The 13,982-nt window shown below is 37.1% G+C and overlaps 1 long non-coding RNA gene across 1 annotated transcript in view; it reads left to right on the top strand.

The window, feature by feature from the left end:
- LOC108447876 overlaps positions 1 to 13,247 on the top strand; it is a 36,801-nt gene extending 23,554 nt beyond the window's left edge. Inside the window, exon 3 of the long non-coding RNA XR_001863577.1 lies at positions 10,847 to 13,247. This is a non-coding gene — a long non-coding RNA (uncharacterized LOC108447876). The remainder of the gene's footprint in view (positions 1 to 10,846) is intronic.
- The last annotated feature ends 735 nt before the right edge of the window (positions 13,248 to 13,982 follow it).

Genomic DNA, 13,982 nt, shown 5'->3' with positions numbered 1-13,982 from the left:
ATACATTTGAAATTAATTTTTCAAAAGCAGCTTAAAATAGCCACTTAGAAACTCTCCAGGTTCTGAGATATTCTGTTGAGATAGCATGGTCTCATTCTGAATTTATACCATCTCCCCTGTAAATTTTGAAATGGCTTCAGAACATCCTTCAGGCTTTCTTTAAGGACCTTTCTGAATTCTTCCCATACCTTTTGCATCTCTTGTTCCATTATTCACTGGATCCCAGACGATGTGCTGGTTACCCTCCTTAGAAGTCTTTCACAGCTGGTACCAGCTCCATAATCCCCACAATTTCTCACAATATCTTCACTGTGTGAAAAGCAAAACCAAAAAATCCTGAGACTGTAGTTTCTTCTGGTGCTTTTCCACAGGCTTTAGAACTAAGTGTGTCACAGGTCTGGCTATACTAAATACAGAAGCAGCATCATCACCTACATCTGGGTCCAGAGTTCCTACTTCCTACTCAACATATGTCTGTACTAAATGTCTCCATCTGATATCACACTTGCGCTCCCCAGTTCAGTCTTAACCTTGTAGCTCTTTCTTCATACGGAACAAATTTCTTCTACTGCAAATAAATCCAAAATTTAAAAATTGCATTCATAGTCTGCCATGACAGAAAGTATGGCAGGGTCTACATGCCTTTGGTAATAAATGCACTCTTTTTATTCCCAGTCTGGGGAAAAAAACTACTTTTTTCGCTCAATAATTGCAGATGCTTATACTCCTAGAAACACAGAAAGGTGCCTATAAATGCTGTCCTGTAGACATAATTGTGCTGATAAAGATCTTAAATGCAGTTCAGTGAAACACAGGACTAGGACCTTCCTTGAATCCTGGCTCTTGATATCACAAACAGTTGTATCCTAAAACTGATTTAATAAATGTATTTGGTTTAACTTTAAAGTTAAGTCTTTTTAACTGCAATGACTTCCCTGGAAGAACTTGAATAATGCTTAGGGATCTCATAATTTCAGACCTAAATGCATTTACAATCTTTTTATCTCTATTTCTTCTTATGCCAACATCGCCTTTTAATTAAAAAAGTTATTTCCCCTCACTGTGTTTACACACTTGATATATTTATAGATTGCAATCATAGCCTCCTCCATACTACAATCTGCTTATATAAACAAGTCAGCCTTCTGCAGTGTCCTTTCCATAAAGATATGTTCTCTGGCTCTCTAGCCTTCTTAGCCTCTCTGTGCACCTGATCCAGATTCAGTTCACTGCTTCTGGGCAAGAAGAAACACCTCCATTCTAAAGCCTTACAATATCAAAATGCAATGTTGTTAGCCCTTCTCCTTCTCTATTGCCCATCCCTGTAGTACTCCAGAAGTCTTCAGTATTGACTGAGCTTCTGACTTTGTATCAGTATCTTCAGAATAATTCCAACACAATTTTGATGTTCAGTCAAGAAAATGTTAAAAAGGATTGACTCAAAAGTTCATAAACCTCACTAGTAACATCTCACTTTATATTTGAACCTGCCCCTTTCAGCACTACCTGTTCCAGCGTTTGCTCACCTACTTCTCTTGCTTCCTACCTTCCTTACACTTTCTCCAATGAATCCCATTTTCTCAATTTTGCTTGAGGTTTCCCACATGGCCCTTCTTCAGGCCCACCAGTGCAAATCAAATTGACAAAATCTACTCCCTCTGTCAGTCCCACAAGACTGGCTTTGATTTGTTCTTATTGCACTTTGTCTAATTTTCTTTTTTCTTTCAATACTTATTCATCTTTTCTTTCAAAAATATAATAAACACTTGAGATGATGTTCCAAGGCCTGCAACATTTTTAATCATATTCACTTTTCCAACCCCAATGTTGTTCTCATCTGATTGCAAGACTGTTGAAAAATCTTCGTTGCAATGTTTTAACTGGACACTCCTTTGCCAGATCTTTGAGATGATTTTATTTCCCCTAGTTAGAATTCAATAACATTTCTTGAATGTTACTCCTATCTCAGTCGAAGTTATTTATGTTTCAATAACCTTATTAACATTTTCCATCATTTTGCCCCCACTAAAACATCACATTATTTGAAACTGTATCAAATTATTTATTAGTTTTGATGCTAAACTGAAAATGCCTTCCATCTAGAGGTCAAACAGCCACTGCGTAGCAGATTTACATCTTCTTTAGTCTTTGTCATTTTTCTTGCTGTTCTCTGCAAGGTCTACTTCATGCTGAGTCTCTGGTTGTTGTTGACATCCTTCTTGGAGTGACTGTTCATCCAGTTAGTTCTGAAGTCCTTCCCTCTGAAAACTTCCTTCTGAAGCTTTTTTCAATCAGTTTGAGACAAATTTTAATAACATCAGCATTTTGGGCTTAATGTTGAAGGCTCTGAGACCTCATTCTACATGGATTCAGTGTCTAGTTCTCTTTATTTATTCATGTTTACATTCTTACATAGCTATAAGTCTGTTTATATTTAGCCTTACATTCAGCTAATGCTGAATTGAGATCGCTAAACTAAGTTTTCTTCCTGTATTCCATTTCACTTAAATGTCCTTATCACTAACCAAAATGAAGCCTAAAATGGTATCATTCCCTGTTTTAGCAGTGAAACTTTGGTGGAAGAAATCATTTGCTTCTATGTAACATGGAATATTTGAATCATATGCAAGAAACCTTTGACTGTTTGTTTAGCTATTTCTACATTTTTGTGTCTTCTGCAAAACTGTTCAAACCTCTGTTTCATCTCACATCTGTATCACGTTCTTGTTCCTGACAGAAATCACCACTGTTATGTTGCATCAGGATTTACACTACAGCAGAGGCAAGCAGATACTGTGCTGCAGTAAGAAAATCTTATTAAAATGCAAGCACATGTTTAATTTACAAATGTAACCAGTAATGTTTTTTAAAAGATTCCCACTTCAGTTGAATAAAAACAACTGAGACCCTCTTCAACTTTGTCAGCACTGTCAGTCTATAGAATTATAGGACTACAGGGGTCTATGTGATGGTCTTGTTTCTCCCCCTTCACCTATAACATAACGGTGCTGAACCACATAACTCTCTCCCAAGATGTTTCCTGTGTAACAACAGAGTATTTTTAAGGAATCTATATACTTTGGACGTGGAGATGGAGAAGCCGTTGCTTCCCATGGTAACTTGAATTTGCCTATTTTTAACTTGAATTTTTATTACATGATTATACACTGGATTTTACTAAATCCTCTACTATTAAGTATTTTCTCCTTTCTATGACACTGCCTTCATATCACTTTTCAGTCTTCTTGTTGATAAACTAATTGAGCATTTCAAATTTCATATTTTACTGGTCCCGTATTGGATTGTCTTCTTCAGTTTCCCCACATCATTCCAAAAATATGGACAGCATTAGTGAGGATAATAATTTTAGCTGTGTCTTAGTGCTACTTCCATTTCTATTGCAACTTGCTCTCCTCCGATTCATTTATACTGAACAGCCTTTTTAATTTTCCTGGAAGATTCATAGGAGATTAGCAAGTCATTACCATTATTGGCATGTGTGTCACAGGGGAGCACTAGAGTTGTCAGCTTGCCCAGATAAAATGAGTGATATTATTTTGGCCTTGTCCTCTGACAAAACACAAAATACCAGTCACAAATGGTGCTGATGTGCTGTGCCTTCACACTGATCCAGACTCTCTCAGATTTATTTTCAAAATGCTGCATGCACACCCACCCCCACACATGTAATTTTACATGCACACACATGCACAGACGCTACTGCTGCCTCAGGGGAGGAAAGAGCAGAGTGGGAGAGTAAATAAGGAGGGATTGTCTCTCTCTTTTGTACAATCTGAGAGTAAAGTTAGACATTAGATTAAAGAATTAGAGCCTGAAGCACCCTGCTGCTTGGCTGCACTACTGACTGTCCTTAGAAAAGAAATATTAATGTTGTCCCTGATAGGTGACTCACCTGAATGAAGGAAAATGCTGTGATAGTAACAGCTAATGAGTGTGAGTCAAAATTTATATTGCAGGATGAGATGGCTACTTTCTTGAATTTATAATTGCATAGCAATGAAAATATAAGATCGTAATTGTCAGATACTCTGCTTTTCCTGACTTGGTCTTGCTATAATTTTCAATGGTCACAATTTGTTTGAAATTGAAATTCAAGAACTGCAAATCTCAAATGTCAATGGAGTTTTAAACTGTCCTGCTACTAACACTATATAAACTGTGATTTTAAGAACACACTGTATAAAGAACAGCATAATAATCCTGACAGAAAACCATTGGTCTAATGATTCTGTCTAGCAGAATATCACTTCTGGATGTAGCAGTATCTATCAAACAGAAACATTTTTAAAAAGAAGAACTACTGGTTTATGAGAAGACAGCACTCTGGACCTCTCTAACAGGTTTAACAGGGTAAAATTATCCATATATGCAATAGTATTTAAACCCTTCTGCAAGAAAATTCTGTTTGCTTCATGGATTTTTTATTGACCAGTGTTTTTTGTTTCAAAGACCACAAGCTCTGTATACTTTTTGGTACTTAAAACATTGTGTTTCCATGTTCTGGACACTTCAGAATGCTCTCTAAAGGGCTTCATTTTAGCCTCTAAATGCACTTGTGCAGCCTCAGGTTTTTCAGGGGGAAAGAAGTGAAGTTCACTGAAGAGCCCTTTGAAGTTTGGGTGGAATATCACTGTTCCAGCAGTTAAGTGATGCACGGCACCTTTGTCATTTTGCAGCTGTTGGAAAATCTCAGAAACAATAATGGTTTTGTCCGCTGCACTTTTCTATGTTTTCAAAGAAGCAACATGACTTACCTTATGTTTAACTGCAAAGTATAAGTGCAGCCTGTAACAAATAAATGTAAGCGGTGTCGGCTGGAGCCCTGGGACACATATTACTTATACATATCTTGTTGGTAACAGAACATAAATACTTCACTAAAGTCTCCATTTGTAATTTGTGCTGAACGTTTCTGAACATATGAAATATGAATTACATTTTGTAATGGCCCTTTGTGTTAAGGTCTAGTGGGAAAATATTGTTCTCCATGAGACAAAGTAAATTGCAATGATTCCTGAAGGGACTTGACTTTTGTACAAGAAAATACATTTAATCTGACATAGTTACTCTAATGATCTCTCATGTTATCTTTTATTGAACACAAAATGAGGTACAGCCATCAAAGTTTAGCATGTTACTGAGTGCACCATCATTAGAATACCAATATGGGGCTAAAGGGAATTTACTTAGCTCTACACACTTTTAGGGGCTCACAAGTTCAGTGGAATGCTCTGTGCCACCCGGTATTTAAGCGAGGGAGGCTTGCAAAGTGTGAATTTAGAAACATGCACTCAAAAGAAGTTAGAAACAATCATTCTGTCTTCAGGTGTATGAGGCACCAAGGGATCTTTTCAGAAGAGAGGGATAAGGGGAACTGTCACTGACTTCAGCTACATAGTGGGACATTCCAGAGAAGGCCAGAGCTGGCCAGTGAAAGAATGATGGCAACAGGCTTGAGAGAAGGAAAATTCCAATTTGATATTCGGAAAACTATTGGCCAGGGAGGCCATGGGATTTCCTTCTTTGGGGGGTGCTCCAAACTTAACCAGAAAAGGCTATATACAACATGGTCAAAATTCAGAGCTAGATCTCACTTCAAAGTCAGCCCTGCTCTGAGCAGGGGTTTGGGCCAAATGCCACCAGAGATGCTTTCTGACCTACATTATTGCATAATTCTATGACCTTATTTTATTATAATGCATCTATTATGTGAAACCCTATTTCATCTGTAAAATGGAGTATATTTATCTGTGAAAGAAGAATACTAATACAATATAGTTCCATGTGAAGAATAGAAAATTGCTGTTGTCTTGTATTACAAATATGACTAATAATACTTTTTTAAAGTTAAAATTAGCTTCCAGCTAGTTATATAAGACAAAATCAACTTCAGAATAGGGTTTGATTAGGTTTTTAACCTTTAAAAAATAATCTTAATATACAAATGATTGTTATACATTAACTTCATAACTATTTTGCTATGTCCATGATAGCCCTTTCTTCATCTGACTACTTTTTCTAATCTCAGCACAGGATGAGACAGCACTGTGGAGAAATGGCAAGGTGGGGGGAAAATAGAAGCCCCCCTGAGGCTACACTTTAGACTTTCGTATATTTTTATTAGTTGGGTTTGGTCTGTATTTCTCCTTAAAGAGGGATCAGACATTTTTATTTTTTAGTAATGTTATTTGCAAAGTTTTTACCAGCAACATTTTTTTTTAACACAGAAATATCATTCCAACATCAAAGCAAGCTCAGAGGAACAAGCTGTTCCCCGTATATTGATTTTAGCCAAACTAACAAAACACGTTCCTGATACTTGCAAAGGCCTTTTGCGAAAACCAGCATTACATGCTTGATAGTACACAGTTTCTTTCTAGGTTTTTAAAGTTTGAAAAAGAATTTGGGAAACTGTCTAGCCTCTAGTGATATCCATCATAACATTAAAGATTAATCTCAGTTCAGTAATGATACTGTAATTAAGAGTCCAGCAAATGTTTGTGGCATTCATGCACTTTTCCACGCCTTCACACATTTGACTTTATTTCGCGTAAGACAGAGGCAATTAAGTATTTTAAGTATATAATGCTTGCTTGTTTTCATTATTGTAGCCTTTTAATATGTTAACTATACTCTCACCTTTAGCTTTTCTTGAATGTGGTTTGGGGATAAAATTGGTTTGGGGTCTTTATTTTCACTCTAGGAGCTAAGGAAATGAATAAAGTGAAAGTTTTCAAGCACAGAAAAGTTGTTACTTGTGCAAGACTTTGTCTTACTCAGCTTAGACCTTCAGAGAATTTGGGAATAGGTAAAAGCTTGTCCTTGGTAGCTTGACATAGGTTTTTGGAGAAGTTGCTTATTTTTAGTTACTTGCAAGTTACTGAAGGATTTGAAACATTTGAATACTGACACAAAATAGACGCAGGAAGCAGGTGTATCATTTAAAGGGATGTACTTAATTGAGGAGATACACAGCACTTAATTCTGGGTTTTAGTATAAATATAATACTCTTTCAAAAAGATTAAGGAAATTCAGAAATATTTGTATCTATAGTGCAGTCACTTTTCATTAAAAAGCTGTATGTATACTCTTTGCAATATTGCCTTTGATTACTTATCTTAGTTGAATGTTGTTATTTCTTAATCACAAGGCAAAAGTTAGAGTTTTGCTTATTTTAAAAAGAAATTCAGGCATGGCATTCTGGTAATTTTTAAATGAAGCTCATTTAAAAGCTTGTAATAGCTCTACTTCTTGGGAAAATTTTACTCATAAAAGTGCTCATTAATAATTTTCTGAACTTTTAATATAAGTTGCAATTACCATGGAGTCCCATTTTTGTGGCATCCTGTAGTGATGCTTCCCCCAAGTATTTCCATGGTATCTTATCAGTAGCTTCAGGAGCTAGAGGTTATAATTTCTTTACTTAATAGCCCCTGTGAGATTTTTCCTCCATGACTTTGTCTGAAACCATTTTGAACCTTTGCAAACTTTTGGCATTTACAACATCAGTCCCTTTACACCACGTGGCAATCAGCTCAGCAAACCTCAGCATCTGCCCAGTAATCGATTGCAGTATTCATTTGAAAGCTGAGTAGGTTCTCTTTTCACATCATGACCATGACCCATTTACTCCCACGGTCAGCTCAAAAAACATTCTTGTTTTTATATTTCATGAAATAAAATCAAAAGGCTAGTAAATTGATAGTTTTATAAGTATTTGATGTAATTTGACAACCAAAAATAGTATTTAAGCCCAAATGATCATTTTCTTTAACCCTAACAGCCTAACAGCACAGGCAGGACAAGATTTGTAGGAGTAATATAGACCGCTTAACCTAGTCCCCCTGCTCTAATAAATGATGTCACTTACAAATCTTATCCTGCCAACTGAACTAAGGATAATCTAAAATTTTGCAGCTTAGATCACTTCTAGAAATGTTTTTATAGCATCTTGTTTGTTTCTTATTTTAAAACTTTACACACTTTTCTGCCAATACACTGTAATAGAGAGAGCAATATATTAAATAATATTTTTCTATTATCAAGAGTAAAATAAGGCGTAGCTACTTTCCGAACACACAAAAGGGAATCCAGAAAGGTTCAGGCTTTTTTCATCATGCTTTGTGAATGGAAATAGCAAGAAATAAAAAGTTAGTTATTTATCATACACCATGCAGCAAAAATGTCACAGATCTTGAAGTGCCATCTTGCCACAGAAGATATTAATTATCCACAAGAGATTTCACCAGAATAATCCCTATTTCTCAGCCTGGCCTAATTTAGCAGCCCCTCTCCTTGTCTCTAAAGCACATATACACTCAGCTTCATTTACATGTCAGATTATGTAACTCAGATTAAGCATTAAGCATATGTCTAAATCATTTGGGACTTTAATTAGGCAACTAGTGAAAAAGGCTAGCATCCTAATGTTAGAATTAATTTTAAGAGAAAGGCTTGGAAGCAAGGATTCCAGCTATATAGTATGAAAGAAAATTGATGCCATTAAGTTCAAAATGCCATCAAAAAGCCATTATTAATCAGTAATAAAATAGTTCTGCTGTTTTAAATTACAGGATCAGTAAAGCAATATTAAAAAACCCTAATAAACAAAAAATATATATTTAAATACTAACATAGGGTTTAAACTAAGAAATGTATTTGCCAAGGAAGACAGGTATATTGAGAATTTGTCAATTAATGTTTTATTGTGATCTGGTTTCAGGCCAGAAATTTATGATTTTAACTATCCAACAGTAACAAAAGAAATCCCAGTAACTGTTACAAATCTATTTCTATCAGGTAACAGAATTTGGAAAAGTTGATGACAGGTCAGAAGTGTAACAGAGGCTTTGTTTTAAGGGCAGAAGAGAAATATTGATCAAATGTTTGAATTATGTCCTTATTTTTAACTTTATCTAGAGACAAAATTAAAAATATTACTGAACTTAATCATTAAATCAGCAACTCTGCATAATTTTCACACAGAATTTCAAGGCACTGCCTGGAAAGCTGTAACTGACACTATTTTAATAACTGTAATAGGTACTGAAACTGTAACAAGAGTGCTGGGAATGGACATAAAGCCATTGATGTGTCATTATTTTCAAAGGGAAGTGTAATGATCGGGCTAATAGTCAATGGCTGGTTAATAGAGGTGTAGTGAAAATATAAAACAAATTAAATACCAAAACAAGCAGAAAGATTCAATTTGCAAGTTCATAACTTCTTGGGGGTTTTTTCAAGATACATTAAACTACTAGAAATGAAAGCTTCTGATTAAATATCATAGGCACAGAACATAGTTGGGTGTCCAGTTACTTAGTAATATCTAACATTTCTACAGAGATTCTTCACTTTTCCCCCCTGAAATCTAATAACTTGACTGTATGGTAGCTGTTCTTACAAAGGGAAGGATTTGAGCTGTAAACACTTCCAAAGATGTTCTTCTTTCAAAGAAGCAAAAGGCAGTGCAAAGTGATGCACTGTCTTGTTGTACCTAAATTTTACATATTTCTGCATCTATAATGTTTATACAGAGAATATGCTTTCAAAAATAATGACGTTAATACTGTTCTTTTGCAACACTTCCTCTCAATCTTGTTTGTGGGGTTTTTTTATTTTGAACTGAAAGGAAAATCAAACTGTCTTAAAATGCAGTTATATTATTTGGAAGTAATGCAAAAATGCTTTATTTTGTGGTGGACAACTGAAAAAATTTACAGAATTACTAGATTACAGAAATTTAAAAAATAAGGAAAACAACTAAGAATTTCATCCCAGCTCTGCTGCTGGTGTCAGGGTTGTTCTAGACAGGCATCTTTGTTGAGCTCTTTCTGCTCAGTTATGCCTGTAAATCCAAAAGTTTTGACCATTGTTTTTCCTTATTGCTAACAGAAACTTTAAAACAATACTGCAAGTATTAACAGAATTTATCTCAAGAAACCAGTATGATTTGTTCAACAAGATATTTACAATGTCTGCCCACACTGAATCAAATTAGGCATGTGGCTCATGGGGTTCAGCTCAACTGCAGGAGTGCTCAACAGAGTAAGAATTTGCTTATCCTCAGTGATAAATATGTATTCTGACCCTCTGTTGTCTGGCAAAACACACAGAGGATGGATAACATTGCATGTAAATGCCTAATGACAAGTGCCAGGATTAATGTGACTAAGCCTGGCAGGGAGATAGACCTACTTGCTGCATATTCTGCTAATGGATCAAAAGAAGAATTGTACTTGCACAACGAGTTGCAGCAGTTTTTTTTTAGGGAAAGGGAAGATCCCAATCTCCTAACAACAGCTCATAGGAAAAAATGCCTCTTTGGCTCTTCCTAGGACAATTATATCTAGAATCTAATTGTTAGGGTTTGCTTTAGTTCAAAATATAACATGGCTGTCTACATGGTTTGCAAGCAGTTAGTTGTTCAACAGAGATAGAATTTGTTTTATTAATTGTATCTCATAAAAATCAATGATAACTGTACTGTGCATTTCAGGGTATAAGAAAGTTTTATTTTATGATTTGACTTGTTTATAAGCAGCCTTCATATGCTTTGTGTGAAAGAGGTGGGGTTTGGTTTCTTTTTAATTTTTTTGTATTATTTTATTTCCTAAAGAACGATTACTCAATCTTTTAATATAAAGGAATATTCTTTTTTTTTCAGCTTAACTTTTTATTTAGGAGATGATCCATTTCAGTGAGAGAGAACATTTTTACATTTAAAATTTATTGACACATTCTTTGTGGGAAACACAACCCTGCTAAGAAAAAAACATATTGAGCATCATGCCAGATCTTTCTGTCTCTTTTTACCCCACTCAGGACGGAGGAAGGATGAGAAAGAGTGGCATCCTGCCATGGCTGTGCACAGAGGTCTCAGGAATGGCAGACAGAAAATACCACCTTCCTGAAGGGAGAAGGAGGCCAAAGGACTGTGAGAATAAGGATGAGCTGTGCAGGCATGAGGATGCTAGCATGGATTTTGGGACATTTACTGACTTTGAGCATGCTCATGCCTTCTTGCTGCTCTGCTCACTGCCCACAGCTCTGTGTCGTAGCCTTCGTTGCCCACATGTCCTGCACCAGCCTGAGAGATTCTGGAAGATACTGACACTCCATCCTCTGTCTTTACCCATCCTAGGGGTTACTTTCCCACAAAAATGACTCTGAAGGACTTGTCTGGACAGCTGGCAGCCTCCTGGCAAGGAAGGTCTGTCTGCCTGAACGGAGAGGATTTTTCAGGGTGCAGTGCAGGGATATACTGGATCTCCAAACATGGGACTGCCCCCATAGGCTGTAGCCTAGTTTAATGAACCAGCTAACAGAGCAAGACAGAGATGGGCAGGCTGAGGTGCCATGCCTCTGAGAGTCAGCTCTACATAGCCTAGACACTTCTTGTTATGTCAATTCAATTTCCCTTCTTTGTCCCCTGGAGTACAACTTTCTGGCCCGATACCACTGACTTTCCCAGATTAAAACTGCTCAGCCAATGCTGGTATTAACTGCTGTTTATTTGATCACTTCTACTCTGTTCCTTTCAATTTCAGGACCACCCATGACTCACAGCGCTCTAGCCCGATTCTTTTCTGTCGTGGCATTTGGCAGCCAGTCAAGTTCTGCTGGCATTTGCTGGCACAAGTGTACTTCAGCATGTTCCTGTGACAAATGCCACTGTTCCAGGAGTGCACAGGAGCTCATATGGCTAACGAAAGGCTGCATTTTCTTGTGGCCTGATAAAGCTTTTGTATTGCTGGAGCCCTCTAAGAGACAGCATCTGCCTTCTCCACAGCTGACTAATGGCAGCCCTGCTCTCCAGAGGAGTGCCAGCCATTCCTTTCAGCCTCTCTGGTCTACCCAGCTGGCAGAGGGAGCCCCCTGTTAGGTAACTGAGGATGTTGGTCACTGCGTACTGTAAACAGTTCCGCAAGCCCCAGTGCTGGCAGTTTGCTCTACCACTTTCCTGTACAGAGCAGGATGCACAGGCAGACAATTGCACTTAAGCAACATTATGGAAATTAATCCTGGAAAGAGGCCCATGGTCACTGCTCACAGTGTTCTCAACAGCTACTGAATACTCAGCATTTGCAGAAGGATTCTTAAGCTGCTGCCACTGAATATTCCCCTTTCACAGCAATCACATTTTGATCCAATCTCTCACATTATAGGAATGCACACCGATATTTTCTCCTCACGGGTGAGGAAGGCTGTGCCAGGAAACATTCTACTCATAAGAAGAACACCTGCAGAGTTTCAGACCAAAGGCCTGTTTCATCCTGCATTTTGTCTCTAACTGTGGGTCTCTAACTGGGTGTTTAGAGACAAAACATCAAAGGAAAGCATGGAGTAGTATCTCCCTACAGCATCTCACCTCCAACTTTCAACGATTTGCAGAACAAGTCTGTTTAGTCTCTTCTTGTACAGAAGTCATTCCTTATTTCAGATCCCCTTCCTGTCACTGTTCTCCACACATTTTCTAGTTTTAAAATATCCCTTTTTTTTTTATCATGAAGAGGGCCAGAATTGTACACACTGTCCCTGGGTACACCAGTGTTTCATATAATGACATGATAATGCTTTCTATGTTGTTCTCTATTTCCATCTCAACAGCTCCTACTGTTCTACTTGTCTCTTGGTAACAGCTAAGTGCTGAGCAGATGTTTCCAGAAATCTTACAAAAAATCCTTTTCTCACTAATACATATTCAAAACATAAGCGACAACCCCCTCCCCTCAAAAAAACCCTCAGTCAAAACAGAGTTATTTCTCTGATTGCAAGGGCGTAAATGTCTTTGCCAAAGAATAAAGGAAAGCCTTGCACAGTAAAATCCTTACAATACAAACAAGTTCATATTTTTTCTGGAATATTTTTTTATGGCCATTCTAATGTTGAATTAATTCATTATCTCCATCTACTGACCTCTAAGTCTTGAGCATTCAAGCTGTCATTCTAGAAGTTTCCAGTGCATTGTCCTCTTTGCGCTTCCTGCTCACACTCTGAACTTGCTGAAGTGAAGCAGTCCATTTAAGCAAGAAAGACTGTTAGGTTCCCTGCACATGTATTATTAGGGGTGTTGGTATTAACTTCATACTTATGACTTTCCATTAAAGAAATATTCAAAATTTTTCTTGAGAACTCCAACATTTCCAATGCTTGCAAGACACCTTCTTTGTAACTACACAATTGAGGTGGGAAGATACTTTTGAAATAAATTAATGTAATTAAATCCAGTTTTGAAAGACTATGAAATACTGAAAAATGACCAGTGACTGGTTTTGAGTTTATAGTATCAACAAGGTAAATACAGATATAAATACATATACATACATACATATATAAAGGTACCGTGTTACTTGGAGAAGCGTATCTGGAAGAATAGGTAGCAGAGATTCATACTTGTGACTCCAGGTGAATTTAGAGCATCCCGTCCCTCCTCTGCATTTGTTGATGTCATGGAAAGTGGATTGAAGCTCAGTCTTGAAACTCAGTTGAAGACAATTGTTTCATCAGTGTTTTTGGGCTCAGCTTGACTAGACACTGCACAATCATGGAACATCCAGGGAAGCCTGGTAAGCAGAGGACAAACACAAAAAAAACCTGCATAAAACAGGATGTTACTCACCGTATGTTTTTCTGACCAATGAGGACTAAGGGAAGTAATTGCTCTACTCTGTAGAGTAGATGTGTAAGGTGCCACATTAGGTGTAAATGAGCAAGTTTAGTATGGTTAGGGATACGAGGTATCTTCATGAGATATTCTACCTCCACTAGCTTAGACTTCAAACACACAGAGTTTGCTGTGATCGTGGTCTTCTACTCCATGCCAAAGAATCAGACAGAGGACCAGCTTTTAAGGTTGCAACACTTTGAAATTCTTTGGCAACAAGACATGAGAAATGTCTAATGTCTCTTGGAAGGCAATGAGGCTCTTTGCCTCTTGCACTCAGCGTAGATTGGTCTG

This window comes from Corvus brachyrhynchos, unplaced genomic scaffold, assembly GCF_000691975.1.
Source record: "Corvus brachyrhynchos isolate BGI_N302 unplaced genomic scaffold, ASM69197v1 scaffold7, whole genome shotgun sequence".
NCBI classification, from domain to species: Eukaryota; Metazoa; Chordata; class Aves; order Passeriformes; family Corvidae; genus Corvus; species Corvus brachyrhynchos.
Note: the sequence above shows the minus strand (reverse complement) of the source record. Positions and strands in the feature narration are given on the sequence as shown.